The following is a 14017-nucleotide window of genomic DNA, read 5'->3' on the forward strand; positions in this document are numbered from 1 at the left end:
CCAGACCTCAGAGACCACAGTCTGGCTGTCCTTGCATCCCTCCATTGATGGAGCAGTGGAGGTTCACAAGACAGGACTGCACATACAGCTGTGTTGGAAAAGACTGTTCTGCTGAGGGATTGAATGAAAGCCACGAGGCCTTTTTGGTGATGTGGTGATGTGGTCTTTCCACCCAAGGAAATGATTTACAGTGTGTCACCTCTCTCAGCTGACTGCCTGCCTAGGCCCTCCCGCGTGCCCCTGGGCCTTTGCTGCTAAACTGTGTCCCTCCCAGAGTGCCCTCTCCTCCAGGTGCTGCTTATCTGCCCTTGCCCCACCAGGCTTAGCTTAGGCCCATCTCTTCTAGGAGGAAGGCCCCTGGCTCTCTCTCCCTGTCCCCTAGCTCTTCTTGGAGCATGACTTATCCACAGCTCAGCCTGGTTCCTGCTTTTGCTTCTCTGATTGTGACCTGGGGGGTGGGGTGGAGGGATGTCTGGCTCCCCCAAGCCCCAGGAACCAGAGAGGAGATGGCTCAGTGACCTGTTGAGGGACCTTCTGCCCATCTCCCTGGTCCTCAGCTGACCCCATTTTCTCAAACCTCCCCATATATAAGCATTTGTGACCCCTGTATTGAGCACCTGCTGTGTACCAGGAACTTGGAACTCGGGCTGAGCAGTATTGTGCTGGGGTTAGCAGGGAGTGGGAGCTGTGGGAGTCATGGAGGCGTCTAGAAGGTGGCAGGGCCTGAGCTGAGGACGAGCAAGAGTTCACTCAGCAAAGAAGGGGAAAGGGAGCTCTTTTTTCCCTTCCCAGGGGCCCCGGGGTGGTGGGGTGTGGTCAGCCTGGTTGGATACTTGCTGGGGAGCTGGGAACAGGTTCTTGGCCTCCCAGAAGTTTGAATCTGGAGGGTGAGCAAAGTTGCAAACAAGTTGCCAGTTGAGTTACTATATAATCACAGATATGATAAGGGCTCAGGGAGAGAGGCCTAGGGTACACAGCAATCTTGAAGGAGGCATGTAGGGGTTGACCAGGCATGGAGTTAGGGAAAGGGCTTGCCAGGCAGCAGGAAGTACATGTGCAAAGGCCCTGAGGTATGTGCCAAGACGTGTGCTGTCATGGAGAATCAGTGGGAGAAGCTGTGAGGCTGGAGCGTGCACAATGAAGGGGAGTGGGTAAGAGGTAGAATGAGGGGGTGTATCAGCAGGGCCAGACCATGCTGGGGCCTTGTGGGCCCTGGGGAGGAGTTTGGCCTTCACTGTCACACAGGGGGCTGATTGGTGTCCCCTGTGTGAACAGCCCCAAGCTGGAGGCCAGAGGTACAGAGCTGACCAATAGAAATAGATCTGACGATAGAACTAGATCTGTAGGCTGAACTCCAAAATTTTATGGAGGCCTAGATCAGGTCTCAAGAGGAGCAGGTATTTGAGGCTGGGCTTTGGAAGTGGAGTAGGAGTTCACTAGCAGCAAGGCTGGAGAGGATGAGAGCCGGGGATGTGGGAAGTGCAATGCCAGGTGGCTGGAAGCTGGGAGTGAGGTGTGGAGCAGGGAGGGGTCAGCCCGAGAGATGGGGACCAAAGGTTTGGTAAGGGCTCAAGAGTCAGACAGGCCTGGGTTTATGTTCTGACCGTCCCACTTGCTGTGTGTCTTTGGATCATTTACTGTATCTTTTGAGAGACTTAGTTTCTTTGTCATGAAAATGGGGACAATAGATGTCTCCTTGTTGGATTAGGTTTAAAGGAGGGCTGTGTGCCCAGTGTCTGGCACCGGTAGGTACTTGGCAAATGGGACCTGCTTTGCGCTGTTGCATTGGACAGGTCACCTGGCCTTTCTGGGTCTGGCCCTGCTAGCTCTGTGGTCTAAGCCCTTGCCTGGGTGATCTCATTGAGTCTGAAGGTGCCGGTTGGGGCAGGGCTGGCTCAGGAGAGGATGTTGGCAGCCAAGGCCGCCAATATGCAGGGTGACTTTGAGTCCTGCCCTGCCCTCTCTTTGCCTTCTCTGTGTGTGAAGAGGCTAAACTGGGGAGAATGCCATGCGTCTAGCCCAGCCCTGCTTCTTCAAAGCCTGCCTTCGCTGTGATTGGTTCAATTTTCCGGTTGTAAGTACTAAGACCCAGGAAGGGAAAGCCACTTGCCTAGGGTCTCCCAGTTGCCAAGTGACAGGGCTAGGCCTTGGCTGTAGGGCTCTGGACTCCTAGTCCAGCAGAGCCACTGAAAAAGGCCACAACTTCCCTGCTCTGGGCCTTTTGCCGGAGCTTCATTTCCTGCCTCGGTGTGTGTCCCCACATCTCTATCTCCCTTCGGATTCCCACAGCCCTTTCCTTCCCCTCCATGGCCCCCACCCCTTATCTCCATGGGAAACCCCTCTGGCTTCCCCTTGAGCTCCTGGGGGCCACTTCCTCTGGGGAGCCTCAGTTTCTTCATCCCTGAAGTAGGATAGTGAGTCATGGTCCCCAGGATGTCCCAAGAGGACAGAAATAAAGTGCTTAGCACACATTAGGGACTCAATCAGTGGAGGCCGGGGAGGGCCAGGCACCTGCTCAAGTCCTGCCTCTGGCAGCTGATGCCCTGTCCTGTGATTCAGTTTCTGAAGCTGTGAAATGGGCCTAGGGCTTGTACCTAGTAAGGCTAACAAGAGGATGGTATGAGGCTGTACCTTAGGTCCCCACCTGGTGGCTGGCTCCGTGTCGCTGTTCCTGGGGGAGGGAGAGCCAGTAGAGGCCTCCCCTGTGTTCAAGGCCTCATTCCCTGCTGTTTGTCCAAAGCCAAGTCACTTAGTCTCTCTGAACCTCAGCCTCTGCACACCTCCCTTGTGAGAATTAAATCAGCTAATGTATTCCCAGTGGCTCAAATCTACTGGGTGCTTAGAAAATTTTATATTTTTCTTTCCCCATTCTCCTCCCTCTTGGGGACTCAGATATTATCTAGTTTAGGGAAGCCTCTGGGCTTTCATCCCCCTGGCCTAGAGTGCTGTGTTGAGAAGCATTCTGAGGCTCAGTGTTGGCTTCATGGGAAAGAGTGCTGTGATAGATTAGTCATGTCTGCCATGGGCAGAGGATAAGAGAGTATTGTATGTGTGCCATGAGTTTGTCATTCTTGATCTATTCTGACCTCCTCCTTTCACAGATGGGGGGATTGAGGCCAGAAAGACCCAGGGCAAATCATCTAAACTGGGAGAAAAATGCAGAGCTCTTGTCTTCGATCCAGGACTCTCCCCAGCCAGCCAGCCTCCTTCTTCCCACCGTACAGCCTGGTAAGGCTGAGTCAGGCATAGATGACTGGGGAGGATCTCAGAGCTGGGAGCCAGACCTCCATCTCCCTACTCCTTGCTCTGGGTCCTTGGGCAAGTGACTTTCCCCCAACTTTGGTCTGTTTGGTCCTCCTTCTCCCTTATAACTACCCAGAGAAGTTCCAGAGTAAAAGGAGAAGCCAGAAGGGAGGAGAAGTTGAATGATCTTGGCCAAATCCTTTCCTGTCTGGTCCTCAGTTTCCTCATCTGTATGGTGAGGACTCCTCCCACTGAGGCTCTGTGATGGTGATCCTAGCTGGGGAGTGCTCCAGGGGCAGGCCCAGCGGAGTCTTCTTTGGTGCTCATGTAGGGGTGGGGATGTCTGTGGTGGGTGGGTGGTGATATTTGTGGACCCACTGAGAAACTTTAGGAATGGGTTCTCTTGAACCCTTGGACCTGCTGGGCTATGAGGCTGGCACAGGCAGAATCCAGTTGCTGGGAGTGGAAATTGAGCTGGAGTGGCCTGGGGAAGCATGGCCTCCCTGCTGGGGTCTGATTAGCTTCTCTTAGGCTGCTTTGCCCAAATTCATGGCCTTGACTTTTACCTTGTCTGATGTCGATATCTTCATGTCATGCCCTTCTGAGCTGGGTCATAATAAGGTGACCCATTGTGTCCCTTGCTCCATCCTGGGAGCAGTCAAACTCTTATTCCTGTTACACAGAAGAGGAGACTGAAGCTCAGAGAGGCTAAGAGCTGGGGCCACAGGAGTGCAGCAAAGTGAGGTATGAGCCCAGACTTCTGGCTGTTGAGTAATTTGTGGGGATCTGATTCTTATTAAGTGTGTACCCAACGTGGCTAAAACTTTTCCCAGGTGTAGGAGGGGTGTGGTGCTGGGGGCAGGTGACTCTGACTCTCTGGGTTCCAGCTCTGGCTGATGGATTCCCCAGTCGGACCTGGAGTACTGGGATCTTGGGTGCTCAAGGATGCTTATGCCATAAAGGGTAATGGAAGTAGCAAAGCCTTTGAAGCCAGTTGGTTCTGGGTTCAAATCGTGGCTTGGCCACTTGTTTGCTGTGTATGATTGTACAGTTTAGAACCTCAGTTTCCCCATCTGTGAAATGGGGATGACGAGGCTGGCACCAGCTTTGACAAGATGGCATGAAGATCCGATGAGCCAATGTGTGCCAAGTGCTTGGGTGCAGGGCCTGCACTCAGGAAGTGCGTGATATTTATGAGTGCCTGTTAGAAAGGTGATTCCCTGATGAGGCAGGAATCCTGGGCCTCTGCAGGCCAATTGATCCGGAAATCACCAGGGCAGTGACCAGCCACCTTTGTCCGTGGTTGGCTTGTTCTTTGGGGAAGGGAGTGGGGGGAAGATTAACTAGAAACAGACAAGCTTGGTGGCTGGATTGATTGGAAGCCGCCAGCTCCATCCAGCCTCCCTGAGCCTGGCTTCTGCCTTAGCCCTTGCCTGCCTGTGACCTAGCATAGCCTCCCAGTGCCCCGATGCCTCACCCTGGCCTCCCTCCTCCGCCTCACTGAATGGGCCCCTCTCTTCAAAGGTGGATTCTATTTGAGCATCCTTGCCCATTTGACCTGAGAGGTGAGAGCTGTTCCTGCTCTTGTTTTTTGGGAGGCAGCTGAAGCTCAGAGAGAGGCAGGGATGGGCTCAGGCTGCACATCAAGGGCCCCTAGAGGTGCCCTGCCCTGATCATCTCCCACATTTTCGAGCTGTAGCTATCTTCCTGCCTGACCGGGGTTATCGGGCCGTACACCTTTGCCTCTGCAGCTCCCACTGCCTGGTGTGCCCTCCCTCTCAGTACCCCTCCAGTGGCTGAGATGCTTCTGGCTTCAGAAGGCCTTTGTGGCCACCCTCCCGGTCCCACTGAGTCCATGAGTCCGTACCGACCCCACATCCACCATTGAACTTCACCTTGTCCCTTCTTTGCCTTTCCTCATGGCTCTGACACATTCTGCCTTAGGTGACAAGTCATAGGATTCTTTTTGCCTCTAAGGGAATATGGTAATCATCACTCCCAAGGGCACAGCCCTTTACAGTTTACAAAGAACTTTCCGCAGTTACCTCTGTGCATCCCCAGCACCAGCGGGGCTGAGACAGACAGAACCACCGTAATAAGCTTTGTGTGGCAGATGAGGAAACTGTGACCTCAAGTCAGGGTCATACCAGGTGCTCTCTCTGCTTGGGCAAATGGAACTGGACTCTTTCCCCACCGAGCCCGTCTCCTCAGTCTGGAACCCCTCTCCCAGAGCCCTGTGAAAAGCATGACTTATTGTCAAAAGGAGGATTTGGAGGTTCAGAGAGGTAAAGTGACTTGCCTGAGGTCACACAGCCCTGAAGGGACTTGGAGGGTTCCTTCTAAAAATCAGAGAAGAGGTAGATTGGGCCAGTTTTCCTCCCACTTCTGAAGGGAGGACCAGACACACCCGGGACCCTGAAGGAGCAATGAGCCACCATGAGCCCTTGCGGTCCCTTCAGCCAGTTTCATTCCTCCAGCACGGAGTTGAGCCCTTCTGCAGTGCCAGGCAAATGGTTGTCTCATGCTCACAGCAGCCTCACAGGGTAGTGGTCCTGGCCCCATTTCACCAAAGAGGAAGCTCAGGAGCCAGGGGACTTGCTCAAGGTCATCCAGTGCATGGATCTGAACCCAGGGCCTCCTGGGCATGCCAGGCCTGCCCCGCCGCATCTGGGCTGAGCCCTTCTCTGCTTCCACAGACCCTTGATCAGCCCTCCAGCCCTCCCCACAGTTCCTCACAGGGCAACACGAAGACAGGGAGACTTCTCCTCTACCCCCAACTGCTGTCACCCACTAGCTGTGTGGCTTTGGTGAGTCAGTTTAACCGCTCTGTGCCTCAGTTTCCCCATCTGAAAAATGAGCCTAGTGGTAGAACCCACCCCACGGGCTTGTTCCAAGGATGAAGTCTTGTGTCCAACGCTCTCAGCAATGCCAGCACATAGTAAGTGCTCGGTGTGTGTTGTTATTTTATTGTAATTTGTATTAACCTGGGGAAGAAGGGAAAGACCACCCCGTTATCCAGATGGGAAAATGGAGAGAAAGGAAATGGCATCCGCCAGGTCACAATGTGATGTCACAGCCAGAAGTCTCCTGGGGCGCATTCTGCTTTCCAGATGGGGAAACTGAGGCCTAGAACCTGAGAAGAGACTCAATCAAGGTCCTAATTTCTTGCCTTTAGTTTGGGTTGAAGTCTACTTGTCCACCTGCTTGCCCTGGGACTATGGGTCAGTTGCTTTCCCTCGCTGATGCTCAGTTTCCCTATCTGGGAAATGAGGGTAACAAGTGTGCACTCGGTGGGGCTGGGGTGGGGACTGGGTACGGTCATCTCCATAAAGCATTTAGTTCAAGGCCTGGCCTGGAGGCAGCACTCAACAGCTGCAGGGATGGACTTCCAGGACTCAATTTTCTCATCTGTGCCATGCTCTGTGCATGTTGTTGGAGAGATAGTTCCATCTTATCCCGCCAGTGTGTCTCCTCAGTCTCTTAGAAGCCACCCTAGGCAGGGGCAGTGGCAGGGGCCGAGGAGGTGAGGTCTGGCTTTTTATTCTGCCTGGGAGGCCAGGGCTGTGCCTTGTGGACTTTGTCCCTGAGTTGTGCCAAGTCCTCAAGGCTGGGCCTGGTTGGGAGGCTGCACCAATCCCCACCAGGCCTTCTGGGTGCCCTGTGGTTGCCAGCACCCAGATCCTGCCACATCACTGCGTCTGACTGCCTTTGCTGCCGCGTGCCCCGGGTGGTGGCTTCTCTTTCTGAGCCTTGGTTTTCCCACCTGTGAGAAGGGGTAAGGAGTCTTCCTCACCGGGCTGTTGGGAAGGCTTGATGCGCTCATTCTCCCCATGCCAGGCTTATAGAAAGTATCACTGTTAATGGGTACGGCTGTGAGGACGGGTAGGATCCTGACTGGCAGGAGGGGCGAACAGCATCCTGGGTAGAGGATACACGTGAGCACAGGCTTGGAGGTGGCACAGTTTGGGGAGCACCCTGTAGCCAGGTGGGTGAGGTGGGAGAGGACCCCATAATGTGGGGATTTGGACTGGCGCTGGGTGAAGTGGGCAGGATCTCAGTGCCAACTGTGGTGATTTTGGGTGAAGCTGACTCCCCTGCCCTCTAAACTTTAGATTTCTGTTTGAAGCCTCGGGAGCAGCCTCCTGCCCTCCCCACCCCCACCCCGCCAGGTGTTCCCGAAGGCCCCGGAACCAGATGAGACATAGTTCTATTTGGGGACAATACTGCTGTTCCCGTTTCTCTCCTGTGCCCTAGTTTTAGAAACGGAGTGGGTTTGGTTACCAGTTGGCCATTTGCAGCGAGCTCCCCCCTCCACCCACTCCACCCATACCTTAGAGCTGTGGGCATCACGGGCAAAATAGGACTCAGTGCTGCCACTGGGAGCGGCTCCTGGGCTCTGCCCCTGGGTTCTCTGGGTAGGGAGTTGGCAGCTGGACTCTCTGTTATCCACCGGTGATATCTGGGCCTTGTGATGGGTGCTGGGAACCCTAAGGATGTACTTGGGACATAGCTTATATTCTGGGGGAGCCAGACACAGACCCCAGTCATTTCCCTATGGCGCCACAGGGTAGGTGCCATATGAACTATGGCAGCCCAGCACAATGCCAGGAGAGCTTCCCGGAGGAGGTGATACCTGGCCTGGGTCTTAAAGGGTGAGCAGGAGCTCATGAGGAAAAAAAGAAGGGCGAGGGTGGGCCAGGGAGAAGGGACCGTGTGCAAAAAGATCTGGGGGTAGGAAGTAGCCAGGCGGTGTGGATAGCCACGGAGGTGGGGAACAGCAGGCCATGTCCAAGGGGGTTAGAAGGTGGCTTGGCTGATCAGGCAGAGGCTCAAACCCTCACAGGGCACTCAGGCTTGGGCCTGGGGGTGATGAGAGCAGAGCAGGTTGAGGCCGGACTCTTGCTGCAGATGTGGAGGACAGAGAAGGATCAGACCGGCCTCAGAGGCTCAATTACTTTTGCCAAGTAAAGGCAGCCCACAGGGTTCAAGACAGGGATCTAAAACCTCTCCCTGGGGCAAAAGGTAGGGGCTGACCTGGGGCCTTGGAGGGAGTGGGTCAGGGAAGACTTCCTGGGGGAGGAGGTACTCTGACTTACCGGAAGGATGGGAGGGACCTCTGAGGGGAGATAGAGCTTGACAAAGGGCCTGAAGGTGCCCTGTGAGCAGCTCCTCTTGGAGGTCCGAGGAGCCATGGAGTCTTGACTTGGGTCAATTGGCTGGTGCCAATGGGTAGAGGGCCCGGGGGCCTGCTCCTCGGGCAGTGAGGAGGGGCTACTGGATGAGAGTAATGTATCCCACATTCTGGGTAGTGCCTGGGTCAGGGTCAGTGTGGCTTCAGTGAGATGGCCCTGGTGGCCGTACTGAGAACAGATGGGCCTGGAGAGAAGGGGGCACTGGCAGGGGAAATGGCCAGGTCTGGGATGGATGGGGGAGTGATGGGGTGCAGGGTGGGGAGCCTCTGTCCCTGGGTCCTTCTGCCTGTCCATCCTTTCCTCGAAGACGCCTGCCTGGCAGGAAGTGGTGGAGACGTGTTGCAGCCCAACTGGCAGATTCCCAAGGCGCCTGCGGCACTGGGCAAGGGCTCTGGGGTTAGGGCCCGGCCTCCCTTCCTTTTCGGGTAAACCTCACCAGGGCAAAGCTCTCCGACTTGGGTGAAGGGCTAGGCCTGATTGCCTCTATAAAGACCCCCTCTGCCCTCTTGAACCCGGAGGGTCTGGACTGTAGACAGGGAGAGTTGAGAGCCGTGGCTGTTGGCACTGGTGCCAGATGGGCCTGGATTAGAATCCAGGCTTTGTTACCTGCTGGCTGGTAGACCTTGGCCTTTGAGAGCCTCAGTTTCCCCATCCACAAAAATGGGGGTCACACTAGAGCTTCCCTCCTATGGCTCCTGAGAGAATGAAATGATATTATGAAGAGCTGTGCCAGCACTCTGCCTGCCTCGTGGGTCTGCGTCTAGAGCTGTTGCCCCAGCCGGCTCGGGGACTGAGACTTGCTGGGTTGCAGGGGGCGGCTTCCGGTCTACCCTGGGCTCTCAGCACAGAGGACAAAGCCCCTTTGTGGAGGGCGGATGGAGCTTGAGAGCCCCTGTCCTTGGGGAGCAGGGGACTGCTTGCCCCTTCTCTTCACTCAGTTCCCCTGGGGAGAAGGAGCTTCCTCAGACACAGAGGATGGGAAACGAAAGTCGGGCTGTGCAGGACAGGCTGCGATGACTACAGCTGCCCTGGCCAACATCTGGCTGTGAGCTCGGGTGGGCCCTTCTCTTCTCTGGGCCACCTTCTCAGGCAAGTCCCAGGCCTACTGTGGGTGCCCTGCTCGCTCTTCGATCCATCCATCCATCCATCCATCCATCCATCCATCCATCCATCCATCCATCCATTCATGATCAGGTACTCACTCCATGCTAGGCTGTGTGCCTTTGGCCAGTGTCTGTTCTGACCCACTGGTACCCAAGCATCCCAGCTGTTCATTGTTTTGAATATTACACCTGCTGCAGAGTATTAAATTATAGGGAAGACAGAAGTGGCCCCTGTCCCTGTGAGACAGGCTCTCGCACAGTGAGTTATCTCATCAGAGCTGTGGTCGGTCCATGCTAGGAAGCAGAAGTTGAAGATCTTCACTTGGACTGGGGTTTGAGGGAGACTTTCTGTGAGGAAGTGGCTTTGGAGCTGAGACTTGGAGAGCAGAGTTGGCTGGGTGTATCAAGAAACAGGTGGTCGAGGAAGACCTGTCTGAGCAGATGGCCGAGTCCTGAAGACCTGAAGGAGGCAAGGGAGTGAGGGTGTAGGTGCGGGTGGAGTGTGCTGCCGGTGTGGGAACAGCAGGTGCAAAGGCCCTGAGGCAGGAGTGTACTGGCTTCTCAGGGAAGGGGCAGGCGGCCGGTGTGGATGGAGTAGAGTGAGGGGAGGGATAGGGTTGGTGGAGGCCACTGAGGGCCTTGGAGGCCCCTGTGACGACTTCGGCCTTTGTGTCAGGAGTGTGGGTACTGTGGGTGGTATTAAGCAGGAACGAAGGGTTCAAACTGACATTTCAGAAGGGTTCCTTGCTCCGTATTAGCCAGCCTGAGAGGAGGAGGCCGGGTCTGGCTGAGGATGTGGTCGTGGTGGGAGGGAGGGAAGTGGATTCAGAGTGTGTTGGACGTGGGACTGACAGGGCTTGGAGCTGGGGAACAGCGGGACAAGAGGAATCATCGTTCCTCTTTTGGGCAGCTGGTGGTGAAGGGCAGCATCCCCTCACAGACGACTGTGGGCTTCTGGTCCGTGTGGGCCGCCCTCCCCACATGCATCTGGAGATGCACAGCCCCAGGGCTTCCCCACCTGGCCCTGAGGGCTGGCCCAAGTCCTCTGGGTCCTGCAGCTTCAGATACTGGATGTACCTTAGGCGAAGCTGGCAGGATTCTACCCATTTTACAGGTGAGAATACCAAGACTGTGAGTGGCACACCCATGGCCTGGGTTACACAGAGGGGCAGGGGTAGGTCTCAGCCTCCCCAGGACCAAGGGGCGCTATGGACTTGGAGAATATGGACTGTGCCCCCCAAATGCCAGCCAATGACTTCAGAGCATACGTGGGACAGTACCTGTCTCAGGGAGATGGAGGCTGCACAGTGTGACTCGGGATGGGGCCAGGAGGCCTGAACTCCAACTTGCCATGTGAATTGGGCCTCAGCTTCCCTTCCTGTGAAATGGGCACAGTAACGGTCCCTACCCCACAGTGCTGGCAGGAGGAGCCGATGAGACTGAGTGTGAAGTGCCGACCTGATGCCCTGCATACACCATGTGTTCAGTAGTTAGTGAGGATTTTGATTACTGTTGTTTTTGTGGGGAGTAAGGGCATGTGTGTGGGCCCAGGTTCTAGCTGTGGTCACCCCAGAGCTGGGCTTTGGGAAGGGGCTGGAGGGCTGAGTGGTCCCTTTTAGGTAACTCAGCACCTTGGGACTCACAGTCCTGGAATCCATACCCAACACCACTTTCCACACAGGGAAATGGAGTCCAGAAGGGCTTGTGGATTCACTCAAGGCTCCCCAGCACCTTGGGACAGATCAGGGTTTCCGTACCGGGTGGTCTCCGCGCAGCCCAGGGCTTACCTCTCCTTGCCCTGTTCAGGCGCCACCCACTTCCAGGCAGTACGCTTCCTTGGAGAGCTTCCAGGCCCCGCACAGGTCCCACTGGGAAGAGATCCAGTCCCCTACAGTGCAGGCCAGGGGCTGGGGTCTGATAGAGGCCTCTTTTCTGCCTGGGAGGAAGCAGAAGAGCGGCCAGGGCTGGGACAGTTGTGCTCTACAGGGCGTGAGTTTGGTGGGAGCTCTGTGGCCCCCCTGCTGGGCTTCTGCCCTTTCTGGGCTGCAGGCCCCGTCCCCAGTGCACCCCTCCATGTCTGCCGGTGTCCGCCCCAGCCTGCCGTCTCCACCCCAGCCCCACTGGCAGAGCCGGTTTGAGTCTACTGTCCCTGAGCATGTTCGCGCCACGGACACGGGATCAGGCATGTCCTGGCTGCCCTGGCCCGCGCACGGCCCCTTGCTCACTCTTTGCTCACTCAGCAAACATCCTCTGGGACCTCAGTTCCTGGCCTGGGCCATGATGGGTGGGGATCAGGGCCTGGAGTTGTCTCAGACTTGCTTCTGCCCTGTGTAAGCCAGGGTGAGCAGAAGCTCTGCCGCAGAGATGGACCAGGCAGGTGGTAGGAGGGCACAGTGGCGGGGCATAGGCTGTGGGACTGGACAGATCTGGGGCCGAGGCCTGCCACCTCTTATTCCTGTGGGGCCCTGGGTGGGGACCATCCGTCGGTCTATCCATCCCACAAATATTTTCTGTGCTCAACAATGTTCTAGAGCTGCAGATAGCAAGGAACCAACCAAAGATCCCTGCTTTTGCAAAGCTCACATTCTAGAGGGGGAGACAGAAAAACACAACAAATAAGGAAACTGCACACACAGCCCGTAAGAAGGCGGTAAGGGCCACGAATCCATAATGCAGGGAAGCGGGTGGGCCTGCTGGCGGGCTCGTGGAGGATGGGTCACAATTAGATGGTGGCCAGGGAAGTCCTCACACCTCAAAGAAGCTCACAACAAAGGAGGGGAGGAAGGAGCCATGCAGCTCCCTGGGGAGGGAACAGCCAGTGCAGAGACCTCAAGGCAGGGGAGAGCCTGGAGTGCTGGTGGAACTGGAGGGGCCAGGGGAACAGAGTGAGAAAGGGGAAGAACAGGGGAAGAATGGAGGGAGAGGAGGGTGGATCAGGGAGGGCACCTGAGCCATCTAAAACGCAGGCTTTGAACTTCAAGCGAGATGGGGTCACACGAGGGTTCTGGGTGCACCTGGCTGCTGTGTGAAGAGCAGACTGGGGGGTGAGGGTGGAGGCGGGTGGACCAGTGAGGTGGCTGCTGCCTTAGTCCAGGTCGTGGCTGTTCGCTCAGTCTGAGGGTAGTTGTTGGCAGGGTCAAGGGGCCAGGCATTTTTTTTTCTTTGCATCATTTAAGTTAATCTTGCTTTTCCCACTCTATTCTGGAGGCACGTTCATAGAATGAACCCCATGAACCCATCGCTGAGCCAAGCACCACTACCCATGGGCAGTCCCGCCTCCTCCACACCTGTTCTATCCCATCCTATCTTGTGTCATTTTAGAGCAAATCACAGGCATCATATTTCATGTGTGAAATATTTCAGTGTGTATCTCTAAAAGACAAGGACTCTTGTGTTTAAAAAGTAGCCATAAAACTATAGTCCATGTAAAAAATGTTAACAATTTCTTTCTCTCTCTCTTTTTTTTGGTGAGACAGGGTCTCACTCTGTCACCCAGGCTGGAGTGCAGTGGTGCAATCACAGCTCACTGCAGCCTCAAGCTCCTGGGCTTGAGTGATCCTTCCACCTCAGCCTCCCTAGTAGCTGGGACTACAGGTGCATACCACCCACGCCTGGCTAGTTTTTAAAATTTTTAACTTGTAGCGATGAGGTCTCTCTATGTTACCAAAACTGGTCATTCCTGAGTCAATTCCTGACTCAAGTGATCCTCCTGCCTCTGCCTCCCAAAGTGCTGGATTACAGGCGTGAGCCACCACCTAATGGCCTAACTTCTTAATATCAGCAAAAATCCCCTCCTCTCCCAGATATACTTTGATGGTGCAACTGATGTCTCTGGACTTCCCCCTCCTTGCCATAAAGTGAGGTTCATAATAGCCCCCGTTGTCATGCTATTGTGAGATCATTCAAGTAGGATGCCTAGCACAGGCCCGGCACATAGTAGGTGCTCAACAAAGAATGGCTGCTCCTACTCTTTTGACTGATAGCAAACACTTAGGGCACACTTGCTAGGGTCTGGGCCCAGTCCTGTGTGCTTCACAGACATAAACTTATTTAATCTTCACAACAGTCCTTTGAGGTAGATGATGTGTATCACTATTTTATAGGAGAGGCAGTGGAGCCACAGAGAGGTGGAGTAACTTTCCCAAGGTCACACAGCAAGGAAGGGCCAGAGCTAGGTTTTGAATCCTGGTAGTCTAGCTCTTAATCCCTATGTGGTGGAGGCTATGTGAGCCCAGAAAAGGGTGGCGGTCCCTCTCTCAGCTTGTGGGGGGGGCAGGCAAGGTCAGGTACTGCCTGTGGTCAGGCCCAAAGGGTACACTGTAGTTCATGGTGGGTCAGGGAAAGGGGAGGTGGGTGGTGGAGCTTAGGGGAGGGAAGAACATGTGCAAAGGCTTGGAAGCTAGAGGGTAGTTACGAGTTTAAGAGAGGGTCAAGGGATGGGAGCTTGCGGCAGGCCCCCTCCATCCGAGTTTGGCCTTG

The 14017-nt window shown here is 55.3% G+C and overlaps 1 protein-coding gene across 4 annotated transcripts in view; it reads left to right on the forward strand.

The window, feature by feature from the left end:
• Window positions 1-14017, forward strand: part of SRC (SRC proto-oncogene, non-receptor tyrosine kinase) — a 59968-nt gene that overhangs the window by 2004 nt on the left and 43947 nt on the right. The window lies entirely within an intron of this gene.

This window comes from Pongo abelii, chromosome 21 (assembly GCF_028885655.2).
Source record: "Pongo abelii isolate AG06213 chromosome 21, NHGRI_mPonAbe1-v2.0_pri, whole genome shotgun sequence".
NCBI classification, from domain to species: Eukaryota; Metazoa; Chordata; class Mammalia; order Primates; family Hominidae; genus Pongo; species Pongo abelii.